The sequence below is a fragment of the Crocodylus siamensis genome, chromosome 6 (genome assembly GCF_052110815.1).
Source record: "Crocodylus siamensis isolate JL-2025a chromosome 6, ASM5211081v1, whole genome shotgun sequence".
In the NCBI taxonomy this organism is placed as follows: domain Eukaryota; kingdom Metazoa; phylum Chordata; order Crocodylia; family Crocodylidae; genus Crocodylus; species Crocodylus siamensis.
Window position 1 is genome coordinate 26,146,995 of NC_143400.1, and position 16,547 is coordinate 26,163,541.

At 53.6% G+C, this 16,547-nt stretch overlaps 1 long non-coding RNA gene across 2 annotated transcripts in view; it reads right to left on the minus strand.

The window, feature by feature from the left end:
- LOC149861869 (uncharacterized) overlaps nt 1–11,524 on the minus strand; it is a 167,788-nt gene extending 156,264 nt beyond the window's left edge. The window contains exons 1-3 of one of the 2 annotated variants that reach the window (XR_016442850.1): nt 11,299–11,524; nt 8,541–10,923; nt 8,361–8,444 (exon numbers count right to left, since the gene is read on the minus strand). This is a non-coding gene — a long non-coding RNA (uncharacterized LOC149861869). Of the gene's footprint in view, nt 1–8,360; nt 8,445–8,540 lie in introns of both variants that reach the window. The other variant, XR_016442849.1, reaches the window with a different exon arrangement.
- Nucleotides 11,525–16,547: the final 5,023 nt, after the last annotated feature.

The following is a 16,547-nucleotide window of genomic DNA, read 5'->3' on the forward strand; positions in this document are numbered from 1 at the left end:
ATATCAGGGTGTACGATGGGCAGCCTCCCACCTTAATTAAGGATTTAATTAGTTAGCAACAAGGCATGGTGGGTGAGACAGGTGGGCGGCATGGCCAGAGGCAGGTGGGAAACTAGCCCTGTGGCTAGCCAGGGACTCCCACTTTGCCACAAATCTATATACACCACTGCATGACTCTGGGGCACGAATACTTGATCTGTAAGCTGTTGGAACATAATGGCTGCCTATGGAGTCCAGATGGCATGTGTTTTAAACTTCAAGCATCCCTAGGATGTGGCAAACTGTTCTCTTAAGCCTTTCTCTCCAAAGGTACTTACCAGTACCCCTTAGAAGAAGGTGAGAGAAAACTGAATAGGACCAGTACATAGCCACTTTAGACGGATCAAATATGTCCTAGCACCTTCCACCCAGGTTGCTGGATGCATGTTAAACGTTTTCCAAATGTTATCTCATTTTCCCATCTGATGCCTTAAAATAGTATCACTAAGGGAAGTAGTAGTCAAAATGGAATGGCACCCTTAAGGCCTGTAATACCCCTCCCAGGGATCATACAACAATCATGCAAGTGTCATTGTGGCAGGTTAGTGCACGTATGTAATTGCCCCTTGGCTGTCCTTTTTCTTTCTCCTCCTTTTTCTGGCAGAAAGCTAACCTTGTTAGGAGTCCTCTCTAACAGGAAGCCTGATTAGCTGTTAAATAAAGTATCCCTAATAAAACTATACATGCTTCCTGATTTCCTGAGTTTTTAATATAGAAAAGATGGTGAGAAAAAAGGAAATGGATGGAGTTATCATACTGAATATGATGTTGGAATTTTTTGTGATTGATATGACAAATAATAAGTGGAAAAAAGGAGTGCACAAAAGCCTAGCCCAACTACTGTCACTGAGGGTGAACTTCTATTCCCTTCTTGGGTATGTAGGCAACCTGATTTGGTGATATACGTGACAGTTGGGTTTGTCTAAGTGCAAGAAATGCCACTCAAACACAGATTCACATTTAATCGTGGATATGTAGCTCCCCGTGCATGGATTACTATGCATGGATTACTAAATAGTGGTGCAGACTAGACAGGTGCAAGAGTATCTCAGACCTATGAGCACACCCCTTGTGGACACATGACAACTTCAGACACTTGTCTGTCTTTGACCCCATAGAGGAGAGACTTTGGCACTCCTCCAGGGAGCTTGAGTTCCTGGATTCTAGGCCTTCCTTGGTCAAGTGGGGTTTGGACCCTGGCTTCACCAATCTCTGCCTTCCCAATGCTACTTTTCAAGATGAGCCACTAACATAGTGATTGATGAAGATGGATAGAGGGCACTATATGGGATAAAGCTTCTACCTCAGTGGGAGCAGGGTTGTGGGCTATAATCTAGCGCCTTCCCCATACAGGCTAACAGCCATCTCACCACATCACGCCTTCTGGCTTGTTCTCTTTCTTCTGACTCTAGGCATCTCCTACATACCTTCCTTCATGGCTGCCCAAGGGGCCAGATTTAAAAAGGAGCACTGGGGAAAGGGCTGGACAGTGTCTGGCCCTTGGTGTAGTGGTTGGACTACTGTTCTGCGGGGGTCGGCGATGCCCAGATCCAAACACCCTCTTCTTGAGGAGGACCCAAGATCTCTGGCTGCCCTTGTAAGTGCCCTAGCCACTCAAGTATTTAAGTGAAAAGATGGGGGGTCTTACACACTTTTTGTTGCTGGTTCATATGCCCAGTTTCTGTGAGTATATAGTCATGCATAGTTGTCCACACATCCCAGGTACAGAATGCCAATTTGCACATACGTGGCATTTTTGGCCTTAGGGTGACGTTAGTCTGTCCTGAAGGTCTAAGTGTACCAATCGGGTTGCCTGCATGGGCACCTATGTTCTTTCAGTTTTGTCCTGCACAGAGTGGATGACATTTTACTCTAAAACACTGAACTAGAATCTATGTATGGAGGTGAAGTAATGGCCACTTCTCAAACTGCCCAAGACCCTGAAAAAACAGCATTTGCAAAAGCTGAGTGAAGCTTCCTCCTCCTCATTGCTTTTTTTGTGACTCGGTCTTACAGTCAAGTGGTGCTCTGTGACAAAACACATGTAATATGGCTTATCAGGCACTTGAGGAGGATGCATTAGAATCATACTTCGACACCCAGGCTAGGGACAAAAGTTGCACACAAACTGGTATACACAATCAGAAACTGGTTCAAATCTCTAACTTGGCAGGCATTCAGTGCATATCAACTGCTTTCAAACTGGCTGAACCTAGTTTAAGATAAAACTGGATGAATGTAGACTTACTGAGGCTTTTTGACTGTCTGTACTTTGACATTTCATCTCACTGGAAACCAGATCAGAACTCTAAATGCAAAAGCACCTAAGGCTAGATTCTAGTTCACCTATCAGGTGTCTAAGTCTATCTAACGTGCCTGGGACAAACTCCCTTTGTCCGGAAATGTAGGAGACTCAAGTGTGTTTCTGTTAGGGCCTTAATTCTGAATAAAATCACCCTCTCCAACCGCCAGAACTTGCTGAGAAGTGCGAAGCCAACCCCTCTTGCCACGCACCCAAACAGCACTGCAAGGGGGGCACCAGGCCCATGGGTCAATTACTCACTCAGCCAGGACTAGACACACACCACCAGTGTTGCCAGCCAGCACCTTACCCACAAGGCCAACAAGCTCTTCTAACAGGGACCTGTCGGCTGGGCCTCTTGACTCAGCGCCTCTGGCCACAGCAAGGAAAGAGTCAGGGGGCCCCAGCAGTAAAGAACTTACCCCAGGGACCAGCTTATCTAGGGCACCTGATCACCATAGCATACTAGGATTTGAACCCATGACACTGAGCCTCTAAACCAGTATGCTCCCCACCAGGCCAGCAAGCTCTCCTGAAAAGGAAGCTGTTGGCTGTGCCTCTTAACCTGGTGCCTCCGGCCACAGCAGTGAAAGTGTCAGGAGGCCACAAGAGCAAAGAACTTGCCCAGGAGAATACCCTACCAGGCCTAGCCAGGATTCAAACTCACAACACTGGATCTCAAGGCCAACACGCTCCCTGCCCAGCTGGGAAGCACCCTTGGAAGAAAAGCTGTCGGCTGCCCACCTGGACCCAGTGCTTCCGGCCAGAGCAAGGCAATAGCAGCAAGAAGGAGTTCACCCAGTGGGTGTTTCCTGAGACACGCATTCACCTTCCTCCAGGCAGGACTTGACCCCACAAGATGTGCTGTCACTGCCCAGCCAGCACACATCTGCCGGTCAAGGCCTGTCTGCTACTTCTCCCTGTCCCACCCCTCCGCCTGGTGCAACAGGAGCTACAGCCACAAAAACAGACGAAACCCAGCTTTTGCCAGGTCCAGGACTCAACCCCATCCCTGACCTATGCCTGTCCTGCCTGGACTAATGGCCCCCCAGTGAGTGGCTCCACAGGAGAACACACCTGCCACCTGCCAGCGACATCAGCAAAAGCAGCAAGTTTCCTGCCCTGGAGCAATTACCTGCTCTAGAAACAGACCCTGTAGACTAAGGTCACTGTCAGAGCCAGGGGCAGGGCTGAGCCTGCTCCAGCAGGACCACCTGCAAGGCCCTTGGCTGTGGCAGGCAGCAGCACAGCCTCAGGGCCTCCCTGCAGAGGTGATGCTGGGGACCCTGCAGAGCAGAGGGGGCAGCCAAGGCTGCTGCAGGCTCTGACAGGGAGGGCAGTTCCAGGTGGGCCCAGGGGCAGACATCTAGGTCCCGGGGAACCAGAAGCACTCCGCTCACGTCCCAGCATCACGAACACACAGCTCCCGGGCCCTAAAGTTCATTGTTATCCAGCTCAGCCAAGGGTTTGCCTTCTTTGCACCCCAAAACCCCCTGGGAGACTACACAGCCCTCCCAGGTGCACTTGCCCCCAGGGAAGTCAGCAAGGAAGCTCATCCTTGAAGCGAAACTTTGGGCAATGCAACCCTGTCGCTTGTCCTGCTCCCCCACAGCAGGCAAGAGGCAGTTGATCACCATCCCCTCCCAGACTGTCCCTCCACGGTTGAAGACAATCAAGCCTGACCCCTCCCACCCACTTTTCCCTAGAGGCCCTACTTCAGGATCGCTGCTCCCTCCGAGGCAGAGGCCAGAGCCCTCCAGTGCTGGGGTTGCTGCCTGGCTCGTGGCCTCGTGCCCTTGGGGGTGACCCCCAACACTTGCTGTCAGGGCTTTTCTCAGGCCTCAGCCAGCATCCAGGTGAGCCCTGGACCACCACCTCTTGCTGCAGGATGCAGAGGAAGGGGCAGGTGACGGAGGGGCCTCAGGTCCCATCCTGTGCTCCACCAGACAAAGGACTCAGCAAGGGGTTGTGAACCAAGGTGGAGGGAGGGCTCAAGTTAAGAGTTGAATATTTCCATCAGGAACCAAGCAACCAGTATCAGCGCATCACTGAGGACATCGGTACCAGCAGGGAGACGGTCCCAACATGGATTTCACTGCCAAGCCCGGCTGTTTGGGGTGAGGATCAGCCCTTCCTAGGGGGAAAGTGCCCACTGCTCCTCCAGGGCTTCTTTCCCCATCCAGCGCAGTGCCCAGAGCCCAAGCCATCAACAGACCCCTGGCACCTGCCAGGATACGAGCAGTACCATGTCCTCCTCCCACCTGGCTTGGGCAAGAGGGAGGCTGCAGAAGAGCTCTCGGTCCTCCCGCCTGGAGCAAGGACTGCCCACCCACAGCAGTTTCTGCAGGCCCAGCTCAGGTTGGCCGCATTGCAGCACTCACACTGCCCAGGTACCAGGGCTGGGGAAAGGCACGAGTGCAGCCAAATCAGGTGGAGAGAGAGCAATATAAAGATAGTGATACAGAGAAATAAAAAAAACCTGCACTGTGACAGGGAGACAGCTGGAGAGACCAAGGGTGCTCCACAGGCCTTGGGCCCCAGACCTCACAGGGAGCTGGTTGTGTTACTGTATTAATGCAGGCCCTAGGACCATCTTAGACTCCTCTCAGACTTCCTTTGCTTTACCTAACCAAGGGATCATCATCACTGCAGCCCGCGATAGTGCAGACCTGTTGCATGGAACACCTGGTGTGTGGAAGTGAGATGCAGATTGAGACGCAGGGGCAGAGCCACAACAAAAAAGGACCTTCGGCATGTAAAGTGGGACTTAGGTTGCAAGCCGGGAGTCTGAATCCAATACTCTTACCCAAAAACCCTGACTCGGCTGCTGCCCAACCCTGCAGCTGACCGGACATCAGAGCCACCTCTCTCTCAGACCTTAAGGCTTCTCTGATGGCAACAACTGCATCTCAGTAAAGGGCGAAGTTTACCAATCTTACCCAATCAGCAGCCAGGAGCCCAACTCCCCTAAACCCATCAGCATTCAGAATATATGCCTATCCCCTCAGCCAGTCCCAGCACCCCCAGGGAGCAGCACCATCTCACACCACCCCGCATTTCTTCTCCGGCCCTGCAAACACCATGTCCCACAGGGCAAGCCCACCCCCTCTGTCAAGCCCTGCGGTTCCCCGCTCAGCCCTGCCCTGAGCTTCACCTGCGGGCTGCCATGTGAAGCCAGTGCCATGGGATGGCAGCACTGAGCAGAGTTTTTTCCTTTGGTACTTTTTTTTGTTTTTTGATGTGGATCAATCAAAAGAAAGAGTAGCTAAACAAGGCCTCCTCCCCCCAGGCCAGATGGGGTGGAGGCACAGCCCTGCTTACAGGGTGCTGGGGGAGGCCATCTCAATAGTATCAGGAGCAGCAGAGCAGAGGAGCAGAGACCTAGACCTGAGTTATAGGAAGGTCAGGAAGCCTCGGGATCCCAACACACTCAGTATCCTCCAGAAACCTGCAACCGTCCCTGCAATCCACAGGTATCATCTCTGGCCAGCCTCACCAAGTGGAATGAGAAGCAGAGAATCAAGGGGACCTGCACCCTGTTTACAGGCTGCAGAAGAATGGCCAGCCAAGTGCCAGGGCACTCATCTCACCAAGAACTTGGGGATGGAATACATAGCCTTCTCTCAAAAAGCATGGCAGTAACCCTTCATGCAAGCTACCAAGTGACCACAAGAACATGTTAGTCACCCAATAAGAGGGGGCCTCTACCCTGAGATAAAGGGAGGTCTTGTTACCAAAAGTATTGGGGGGGGGGGCCTAACACTCCCCCAGGCCAGAAGGGACAAGACTTTATAGCGGTGCTTAACCCCCTAGGGGAGGAGAAGGTGGGAGGACAAAGCTACAAGGACACATCTCACCCCTTTTCCAGCACCAGGAAGAAAACAAAATACACTGCAGCGATTTTAAGAACAAAAACAAAATAACAAACGCTTTCGCTCCCAGGCACTCCTCTCTCTCACCATCCACACTCTGACAAGGGGAAAAGTGTTCCCAGGCTGGAAAGGTGCTCCATGCCGCAAACTGCTTCACCTCCAGCCTTCCACTGGAAATTCCTCCTCCTCTCCCAGGCGGCCAGAAGGCCAAGACCAGCACCCTCCTTACAGGGCCCAGTCTGCCTGACTAGCCAGATTGCCCACGGGGGGCAAAAGGGAAAGGCCCAGAGTCCTGCTTACAGGAAGGGCTGTCAGGCCAGCCAAAGGAAGGAGCTGTCACCAAAGGCAAACTGAGACACCTGGACCCTGCTTATAGGGTGGTCCACAGCTCTGCAGACCCTAGCCTTCCACCAAGAGGCACAGGACTCGCACCCTCCTTACAGGGGACGGTCTGTCTGACTAGCCACACAGCCCTCAGGGGGCAAAAGACTGGGAAGGCCCAGAGCCCTGCTTACGGGGAGGGCCATCAGGGCAGCCAAAGGACAGAGCTGTGCCCAAAGGCACAGTAAGACCTGCACCCTGCTTACAGGGAGGTCCACAGCTCTGCAGAACCTCACCCTGCACCAAGAGGCACGGGACTCGCATCCTTGTTACAGGGTGGCCCAGCTATGTGGATGTGGAGTGCCAGGCACACGTGCAGGAAGGACGGGTGCCTGGAAACAGGGATCAGAGAGGAGGCCATGAGCTTCAACCTAGCCACAGGAAGGTCATCAAGCTCTGGGTTCTAAAGAGTTTGCTGTCACCCCACGAGACTCAGCTCCCGTCTGCAAGGCTGCCCTGCCACACAATGCTGCAGACTGCTCCGGCTCTCTCACGCCTGCGAAAGGAGGCTATGCCCACCCTGCTTACAGGGGCACCTCTCCGACTGGCTGGCTATGGCAGCAGACCTGGCCTCCCAGTTACAGGGTGTCCAGAGCTACGCATGTCCAAACCCACTCCCCTTCTCATGTGGTAGGAGGCAGCATGCACCCCGCTTACAGGAGCCTGCGCCAATCAGCAGCCACGCCTGGCAGATGCCCTGGACCCCGATTACAGGGTGGCCGCTCTGCGCAAGACCACCAACCAGATCCACGGCCTTTACAAACGAGGTGGCAGTGACACACGCCTTGCTTACAGGGTTGTCCACCTGACTGCTGCACAAGTGCAACAGCATCAAGGGCAGACACCCATTTCCAGGTTACAGGGAGCTTGCCCAAAGGCTCATGCACCCAAAATTTGGCCAATACATGATCGAGACCTAAAGGCAGGGAGGCCACTCTGTCCAGAGTCCCTATCCTTCGCATCCCACTGTGCTGGCTTTGACTTCTCGTGGTTTGCCCACTGCTTGTCCTTCTGGCAGCTGCAAAGAGGACAAAGAAAAGAAATAACAACCCTCCCTAGCAAAAAAAACGGGGAGACACAATCTGGGGATTAGGCATGGAGCCAGGGACTGAGACAGGAAGTTGGAGCATCTCTCTGTTTGGTCCTTCCCTGTATCCCCTGGTGATGTGTCTTCTGTTCGACACAGGGGCGAGCTTGACACCTCCTTGTTCAGCTTCCCAAGACTGGGGCAGTTGGACATGGAAAGCCATGGGCCACAAGCTTCCTGCTTACAGGGAGACCTACTTACAGGGAGGTCCCACTGCTCCAAGGCTCTCGGAGCTACATTTTGACTCATACATGACTGAGACCTATGGGCAGGACAATCAGTGTGTCCAGAATCCCTTTCCTTTGCACCCCATTTCCCTCGCCAGATTTGCTCCTGGCTCACCCCTTCACCACTGGGTCTTCTGAGGACTGTAAGGACAAGGACAGAGACTGGTTGGAAGTCAATGCAGCCTGAGGGCATGTCAAGCATCTGCAACTTCTCCCTTTTCACCCCTGGTATGAAGGGGTTCCAACACACTAAGATCTCCTCCAGGATGCTGCAGCCCCTGCTGTAATCCCCAAGTAACACCTCTGCCAATACCTCACAAAGTAGCCTAAGAGTCTGTGGAAGAAAAGCAGGAGAACTGTGCCTTGGCTACTGGCCAGGGGGCCCAGCACATCCTGTCACTCCAAACCTTCCATGGCTCACAAATCCCTAGTCTTTACCCAATCTCTCTTACCTTTGCCTCCTGCTTGCTTGGCATGATTTTCTGCCCTGGGATCAGTTAAGTCCTATTCGTCTGCCATCTTCTCTGCTTCTCCTTCTGGGGGCAGAAAGAACAAGACAGATATGGGATGCAAGTCAACACAATTGAATATGGGTCTGCAGCTCCCAACTTCTGTCCCTCTTTTTCCCTTACCTGGATCTGAGGCCACTCTGTCCTCGGAAAGTAGGAAGGGCACACCCTCTGCGGGCTCCGCTGCTGACATCCCGGCCAGCCAGAAGCAGAGTGCAATGGGCCAGGTCTCTGGACAGAACTGCTAGGGCGGCACCCTGAATGGTGACCACAAACACCGGCAACCCTGCTTACAGGGCGGTGCTCCCTCCACACAGCTGGCTGCTGAGGCATAAAGCCCGGAGACAATTTGCAAAGACCTGAATGCCAGCTGACAGCTGCCTCAGGCGGTCTTGATGAGGAGTCAAAGCTGCCCTGTGTCCGGGGACACAAGGGCCATGACTTCAGGCTCCTGTCATGGAAGCCACAGAGCTGAGGCCTCCTCCCCCATGGCCAGAAGGGGTGGGGGCACAGCCCTAGTTACAGGGTGCCGGGGTAGGCCATCTCAATAGCGCCCGAAGCAGTAGAACAAAGGAGCAAAACGTGGACCTGAGCTACAGGAAGGTCACTAAGTCTCAGGGTGCCAACACATTCAGTATCGTCCAGAAGCCTGAAGCCTTCCCTGTAGTCTGTGGCTATTCTCTCTGGCCAACCTCTCCAAGTGGAACAAGACCCAGAGAATGAATGGAACCTGGACCCTGCTTACAGGCTGCAAGCCGGGGGCGGGGGCACAGAACAGCTGGCCAGAAGCCAGGGCATTCGTTTCCAGGGTCTTGGGTAGGGAATACATAGCCTTTCCTCAGGGAGGGCAGTAACCCTTCATACAAGCTACCAAGTGGCCAAAATAACACATTAGCCACCCAAAGAGAGGGGGCATAAGACCTGTACCCTGAGGTAGGGAGGTCACACGCCCAAAAATATTAGACAGGAAGTCTAATCCTCCCCAAGGCCAGAAGGCATGGAAATCTATAATGTCGCTTTACCCCCTAGGTGAGGAGGTGGTAGGAGAAGCCTAGGAGGACACATCTCGCCCCTTTTCCAGCACTGGAAAGAAAATAAATTACGCTGCAGCGATTTTAAGAACAAAAAGAAAATAACAAACGCTTTCACTCCCAGGCACTCCTCTCTCTCACCATCCACACTCTGACAAGGGAAAAAGACTGTTCCCAGGCTGGAAAGATGCTCCATGCCACAAACCGCTTCACCTCCAGCCTTTCACCAGAAAATCCTCCTCCGCTCCCAGGGGGCAAGAAGGCTGAGATGGCCCCTCCTTACAGGGCCCGGTCTGCCTGACTAACCAGATTGCTTGCAGTGGGTAAAAAGGAAAGGCCCAGAGCCCTGCTTAGAGGGAGGGCCATTAGGCCAGCCAAAGGACACAGCTGTCCTCAAAGGCACATAGTGACCTGGACCTTACTGACAGGGTGGTCCACAGCTCTGCAGAATCTAGCCCTCCATGAAGAGGCACAGGACTCGCACCCTCATTACAGGGCACAGGCCATCTGACTAGCCAGACTGTTCACAGGAGGCAAAAGACTGGGAAGGCCCAGAGCCCTGCTTACAGGGAGGGGGGCAGCCAAAGGACAGAGCTGTCCCCCCCAGAGGCACAGTGAGACCTGCACCCTGCTTACAGGGAGGTCCACAGCTCTGCAGAACCCCACCCTCTACCATAGTCACAGGACTGGCACCCTCCTCACAGGGCGGCCCAGCTGTCCAGATGTAGAGTGCCAGGCAAACATGCAGGAAGAAGAACAGGTGCCCGCACACAGGGAATGGAGAGGAGGCCGCAGACTCCAACCCAGCCATGGGAAGGTCACCAGCTCTGGGTTCTAAAGTTTGCCGTCACCGCACAAGACTCAGCTCCTGTCTGCAAGGCTGCCCTGCGGCACAGCGCTGCAGATTGATCCGGCTCTCTCAAGCCAGTGGAAGGAGGCTACGCCCACCTTGCTTACAGGGGCACCTCTCCGACTGGCTGGCTATGGCAGCAGACCTGGCCTCCCAATTACAGGGTGTCCAGCATTACACATGTTCAAACACACTGTCCTCATGTGGTAGCAGGCACCACCCACCCAACTTACGGGAGCCTGTGCCATCGGCAGCCACATCTGGCAGCTAGATTGGACCCTGATTACAGGGCAGCCGTGCCGCACAAGACCACCAACCAGACCCACGGCCTTTACAAGCGAGGTGGTGACACACGCCTTGCTTACAGGGTTGTCCACCTGCCACCTGATTGCTACACAAGTGCAACAGCATCAAGGGCAGAGACCCACTTCCAGGTTACCATGATCTAGCCCAAAAGCTCACGCACCCCAAATATAGCCAATACATGATTGAGTCCTAAAGACAGGGAGACCACTCTGTCCAGAGTCCCTTTCCTTCATATCCCGTTTCTCTGGCTGGCTTTCGTGTTTCCCCGCCTCTTTCCCATTGCACCGGAAGGAGAAGCGGACAGGGGAGCACCCGAGGCCTGCGAGAACAGAGACCGAGACCAGCTGTAAGTGACCAGCAGCTGCAACTTCTCTTGTTCAGCCCTAACATTTGGGGGTTTCCATGCGCTCAGTCTCCTCTGGAAACCTACAGCCTTCCCCATAACCCATGAGCCACACCTCTGGTCAACCTGACAAAGTAACCTGTAATGACAAGATATAAGGCAGGGGCAGGCAGGATGCAGCCCACCAGACCATTGTATCCGGCCCACGGGCCCCTAAAAAATTTAGAAAATTAATATTTATCTGCCCCTGGCTGCCTGTCCTGCGACCCTTGGTGGCTTCCCACAACTCAGTAAGCGGCCCTCCACCCTAAATAACTGCCCACCCCTGAGAGAAGGGCAGGACAGCTGGACCTTGCTCGCAGGCAGCAGGCAGTCACCCAGGGCGGCTGACCCCGAAGCGGATCTGCTTCAGTCTGTTTGGGGCTGCAGCCACGCACGGCCGGTCCCATCTCCCACGCCTGCCTCCAAGAAAGCCAAGTCGAGCGACATCTGCCCCTCGTCCCTGTGCAGCAACCGAGTCGGTGTCACGGGGCAACAGCGCACGGGCACTGGGCACGCGGCCGTTACCAGACCCAGAGATGGGCAGGGGGTGGGGCTTGGACTGGAAATGACGCCCCCCTTTTCCCCTCAGCCTCGGCTTGGCCCCGCCCCCTTCCCCTCACACCCAGGACCACCTTTCCCTCCGGCCCCCATATCCCCCTCACCCCCCTGCTGCTGCCCCAGGCCCCTCCCTTCCCCAGCCTCAGCTTGGCCCCGCCCCCTTCATCCAGGCCCCTCCCACTTCTCCCGCTCAGTTTAGCCCCGCCGCTTCTCAGCCCACGGCCCCTTCCACCAGCGCCACCTGCTCTCCCTCGCGGCCCCTCTGGCTTCAAATGGAGGCGGATGCGGTCTGTCCCGGAGCCACGCCTCTCCCGCCCGGTCCCAGCGCCGGCTCACCGCGCCTCATCAGGGAGCAGGTCACAAGGGAGGGGACCTCAGTCATTCCTCTCCAGCACTCCGCAGTACGGGTCCATTTTGCAGCGGTCCCTTCCCACTCAGCCGGTCGGTCCTCGCCGTGTGATGCCCCTTTGCCCCACAGTCTGGTGCAGTATTAGTAGCGGGAGGTGCAACGACCGGGGGATTTCCAAGGGGCTGCCCAGGGAGTTCCCCCCCTACCCCCAGGGTACGTGAGAGTCTTGCTCTGATGACAGCAATCACACGGACAGCGGGACTCCGCTCCGACTCGTGCATCACCAACAGGCACGTCCAAGTGGGCTTCCTGTTTTGCAATGCCACAAACAGAGGGCAGGATTATACCCTGCTCGGTGGAAACCAGCCTGCCCTTCGGTTGGCAGCCGGGCGCATACAGCTTGGAGTGACAGTGCACGGGGTAGGCCGGCTCCACCTCTGCTTTGAGTGGAGGAGGTCTGGGTGGAAGTGAGAGCACAAGTTGACTTATATATATTTGTGTTCACATTTTGTAACTTGAATGTATTTGATGTTGAACTCAGAGCAGTGGAGCAGGCCCCATGCAGACATCTTTCATGCTGCAGAATCACAGTGTAGGGAACTGGCTTTACATTCATCTAATTCAGGGGCGGGTAGTTATTTTGGGCAAAGCTGATTACTGAGTTTTGGCAAGCCATCGAGGGCCACATGATAGGCAGCTGGGGGCAGATAAGTATTAATTTTCTAAATTTTTTTAGGGGCCCCAAGGGCCAGGTAGAATGTCCTGGCAGGCCACATCCAGCCCATGGGCCACATTTTGCCCACCCCGACCTAATCTGTAGTGTGCACCTAATCAAACTGCTCATGGGCCAAGCCCTGGGGCTGTCATCAGGTTGCTTACAAACCAAGGAGCTGCTGCGTTAGACCTCGCTGTGCACTGTCAAAGTGGTAGGGAAAGAGTTCACGTGAATTTGAGTAATGGTTTTAGCTTGTGTGAACTCTTCCCCTTTCCCTGACTGTTTGTATTAAAGAACAACTGCAAATGCAACCCAGGCTCTGAATGGCTTATGTCTATTGATTCGGATGCAATGGAAGTCAAGCAGATTTGAGATGGTGAGTTCATGTCCATCTCGTTATTCCAAATGTGTTGCATGCTTACATTAACCCACTGGTGAGTAGAGCAGGAGATCAACTAACAGGCGCAGCTGAGGAGGCTTTGTGCTGTCCTCAGCATCCGCAGAAAGCATCTAATCTACATTCTCAACCCAGCTCCTCCATAACCAGATGCAGGGGTCTGGGCATGTAGCTGCCTTTGTTAGCAAAGAGGAGCAATACCGAAACACCTGGACTCAGAGAGAGAATTAAATGATCCTCCAAAACAGAGCATAAATCTCCTTTCAGTGGCTTCAGGACATGTGCCATCTGCTAAGCCCATGTGAATGTGTCTGCCCACGTGCTGGCACCAGATTAGTTAGCCTCATTTCAATGCCAAGTTTAGTTAACCTGGTGTGAGTTCTGTGCATGAACAATATTTTAAGGATACCCTTCCTATCTCTGGTGAGCCAGGCCTCCCTGGGAATCCCCAGGAGCTGGAAGAGGTGGTGCTGCAGGCGGGTCTGCCTTCAGCCCACGGCCACGTGTGATCGTGATCCAGCACAGGGCAGGGGAGCTGCCAGGAGGGTCGGAGGAGCTTCTCTGCAGACCCCGGGCGAGGAGAAGCCATCCCCTGGGCTCAGAGGTCCCCCCACAGCTGGAGCATGGCTCTGCCTCCCAATGCAGGGTGGAGGAGGGGGTCCCAGCCCCCAGCCTGCCCCTCGCGCAGCTCCTGCATGTCTTCAGACAGCAGAAGCTCGCTGTGGCGGTGAGCAGCCTCCTGGGCACAGCACTGTGACCCCTCTACGAGAACAGCAGGCCCTGAAGTGCTGGTCTGGGTTTTGCCCAGTAGCCACCGGGCTTGTGGCCCTTTGCCTTTGGAGGGCCCCAGTGGCAGCTCTGGCCTGCGGGCTCTTTAACTCCATTTCATTGAAGGTGAGTGGGTTGAAAAGCCCCGATCAGAAGCCCATGTCAAAGTCCTGCACCTGAGCAAAAGAACCACCAACACGCTTCCAGGTGGGGGGATGACCTCAGCAGCACAGCAGAGGAAAGGATCTTGTATCCTTGGATCATAGTTGACTCCAAGATGAACATGAGTCATTAATGTGACTAAGTGATGAACAAGGCAAACCGCACTTTATCATACATTAGCAGATGCATGATGAACAGGTCCAGGGAGGTGATGCTTCCTCTCTATGCGGTACTGGTCAGGCTGCAGTTAGAGTACTACATCCAGTTTTGGATGCTGCACTTCAAGAGGGATGCAGCGAATCTTGAGAGGGTTCAGAGGAAACTGCTCTTATGGTCAGAGACCGGCAGGCAAGGCCCTACAAGGAGAGACTGAGGCACCTAAATCTCTTCAGCCTTTGCAAAAGAAGGCTGAGAGGGGATCTTGTGGCTGCCTATAAATTCATCACGGGAGGACAGCAGGGAATAAGAGATGCTCTATTTACTAGGGCACCCCCTGGAGTAACTAGGAACAATGGCCACAGATTGAGGAGAGCAGATTTAGGTTGGACATTAGAAAGAACTTCAAAGTAAGGGTTGCCAGACTCTGAAACGGGCTCCCAAGGGAGGTGGTGCTCTCCCCTAGCTTGGGGGTCTTCAAAAGGAGACTGGACAAGCACCTGGCTGGGGTCGCCTGACCCCAGTGCTCTTTCCTGCCACAAGAAAATTTGTTACACAGCCAGTTCCCACAGTGGTTTCCAGGAAAGAGGAGGCAGCAGACAATCTCCTTCCCCAACCCACCAGAAAGGGGTGAGATTTATTCATCTGACCCCACAACCTTTGCACATTCACCCTCCTGGAGCCATCTAAATGCTGTATTCGTTACACCAGAGAACTCAGGCCTTTTCTTTCTGGGGACCACAGTTGAAACCGACACATATTAGCAGGGCTCATGTTAGACCCAACCCTGCATCAAAGACAGATGTCATCCTGGGGGTGAATGGATAGGTACAGGGGCTCTGGATAGAGTTGAACAGCAACACAGGGTTGAGAGGCAGGAATACATCTAGGGAAGTGATTGGGGAACAGTAGGGGCATGGCAGGAGCTGGTGAGGGTCTGGCAGTGTATGGCTGAATGTTTGACTAATGTTTGGAAGCAAGATTAAGGCTTGTGCATTTGAGCTGCACTGGTGGTGTGGCTGGGTCATGTTTTTGGGGTGTCACACACTGGATATTTCAGTAAGAGGGTGAGCATCTAGGTCAGTGATAGAGAGTCCTGCACTTAGGATGGAATAACCCCATTCACCAGTACAGGCTGGGGGTTGACTGGCTGGGTAGCCACCCTGAAAAAAAAAGACCTGGTAGTTACAGTAGACAATAAGCTGAATATGAGCCAGGAGTACCCTTGTTGCCAAGAAGGCTAATGGCATACTGGGCTGCACTGCTGGTGTGTTGCCTTTAGGTTAAGAGAAGTGATTATTCCCCTGTATTCAGCACTGGCGAGGCCACATCTGGAGTCCTGTGTTCAGTTTTGGGCCGCCCATTACAGAAAGGATGTGGAGAAATTGGACAGAGTCCAGTGGAGGGTGACAAAAATGGTGAGGGGCTGGGAGACAGGACTTAAGAGGAATGACTGAGGAGAAAGGGCTTATTTAGTCTAGAGAAGAGGAGAGTGAGAGGGGACTTAATAGCAGCCTTCAACTACATGAAGGGGAGGTTCAAAAAAGGATGGAGCTGGACTGTTGTCAGTAGTGACAGATGACAGAACAAGGTACAGAGATGTGAACTCTGCTCTTGGTAGAGCCCTGGGGCAGGTTCCTCCAGCTGAAACCCACTGCTCCTTGCTCCTGTCTCACTGCACCTCCTTCCACACGTCTCACCTGTGCAAGTGGGATTGCTGCACCTCTTCCCTCTCTCACCTGGCTACAGACCTTTGGTCCCTGCCCACTACCTCACCATCAAAAAAAACACCACAAAGAGCAGAGCTCTCCCAGGAACCACTCACAATGAGTTACTTGACCCCCCAGTGCAATTTGAACACACAACCTTCTCAGCTAGAGTCAGAGATGCTACCATTGCACTATGGGCTCCAATGCTTTCATGCTTCCCTTTCCTCTTCATCCCCACTCTGCCAGAAGCTCTCCCACCTGATGTACTTGGGGATTTTTTTTCCTCTCATCTTTCATGTGTGGCACATGTGCTTTGGGGTCCCACAGAGAAGTCAGGGGCACCAGAAGGGGTGCGCAAAACAGGCCCTATACGATTCAGATTCAGCCTGAATCGGGGACAGTGATTCGATTAGTTGATTATCATCACTGTCCCATAGATTCATAGATGTAGGGTCAGAAGGGACCTTGTAGATCTTTATGTGTGTGTTTGTGTGTATGTATCTGGGCTGCAAGTTTTGTGCGGGTGTTGGATTCTGACATCCCCCACGGCCTGGCTCGATGGTGCTATAGCCTATATACTCCATGTTACAATTGCATCCTAAAACATTAACTCAGGTGAGCAAATGCATTAATAGTTATTGTGCTATATAGGGTGTATTTTTGCTAACATGTTTAAATGATCCTAGACACAAAGGCAGCCTTGAAGATGGGAAGAGCGAAGCCACTTTGTCAGGCCACAATTAG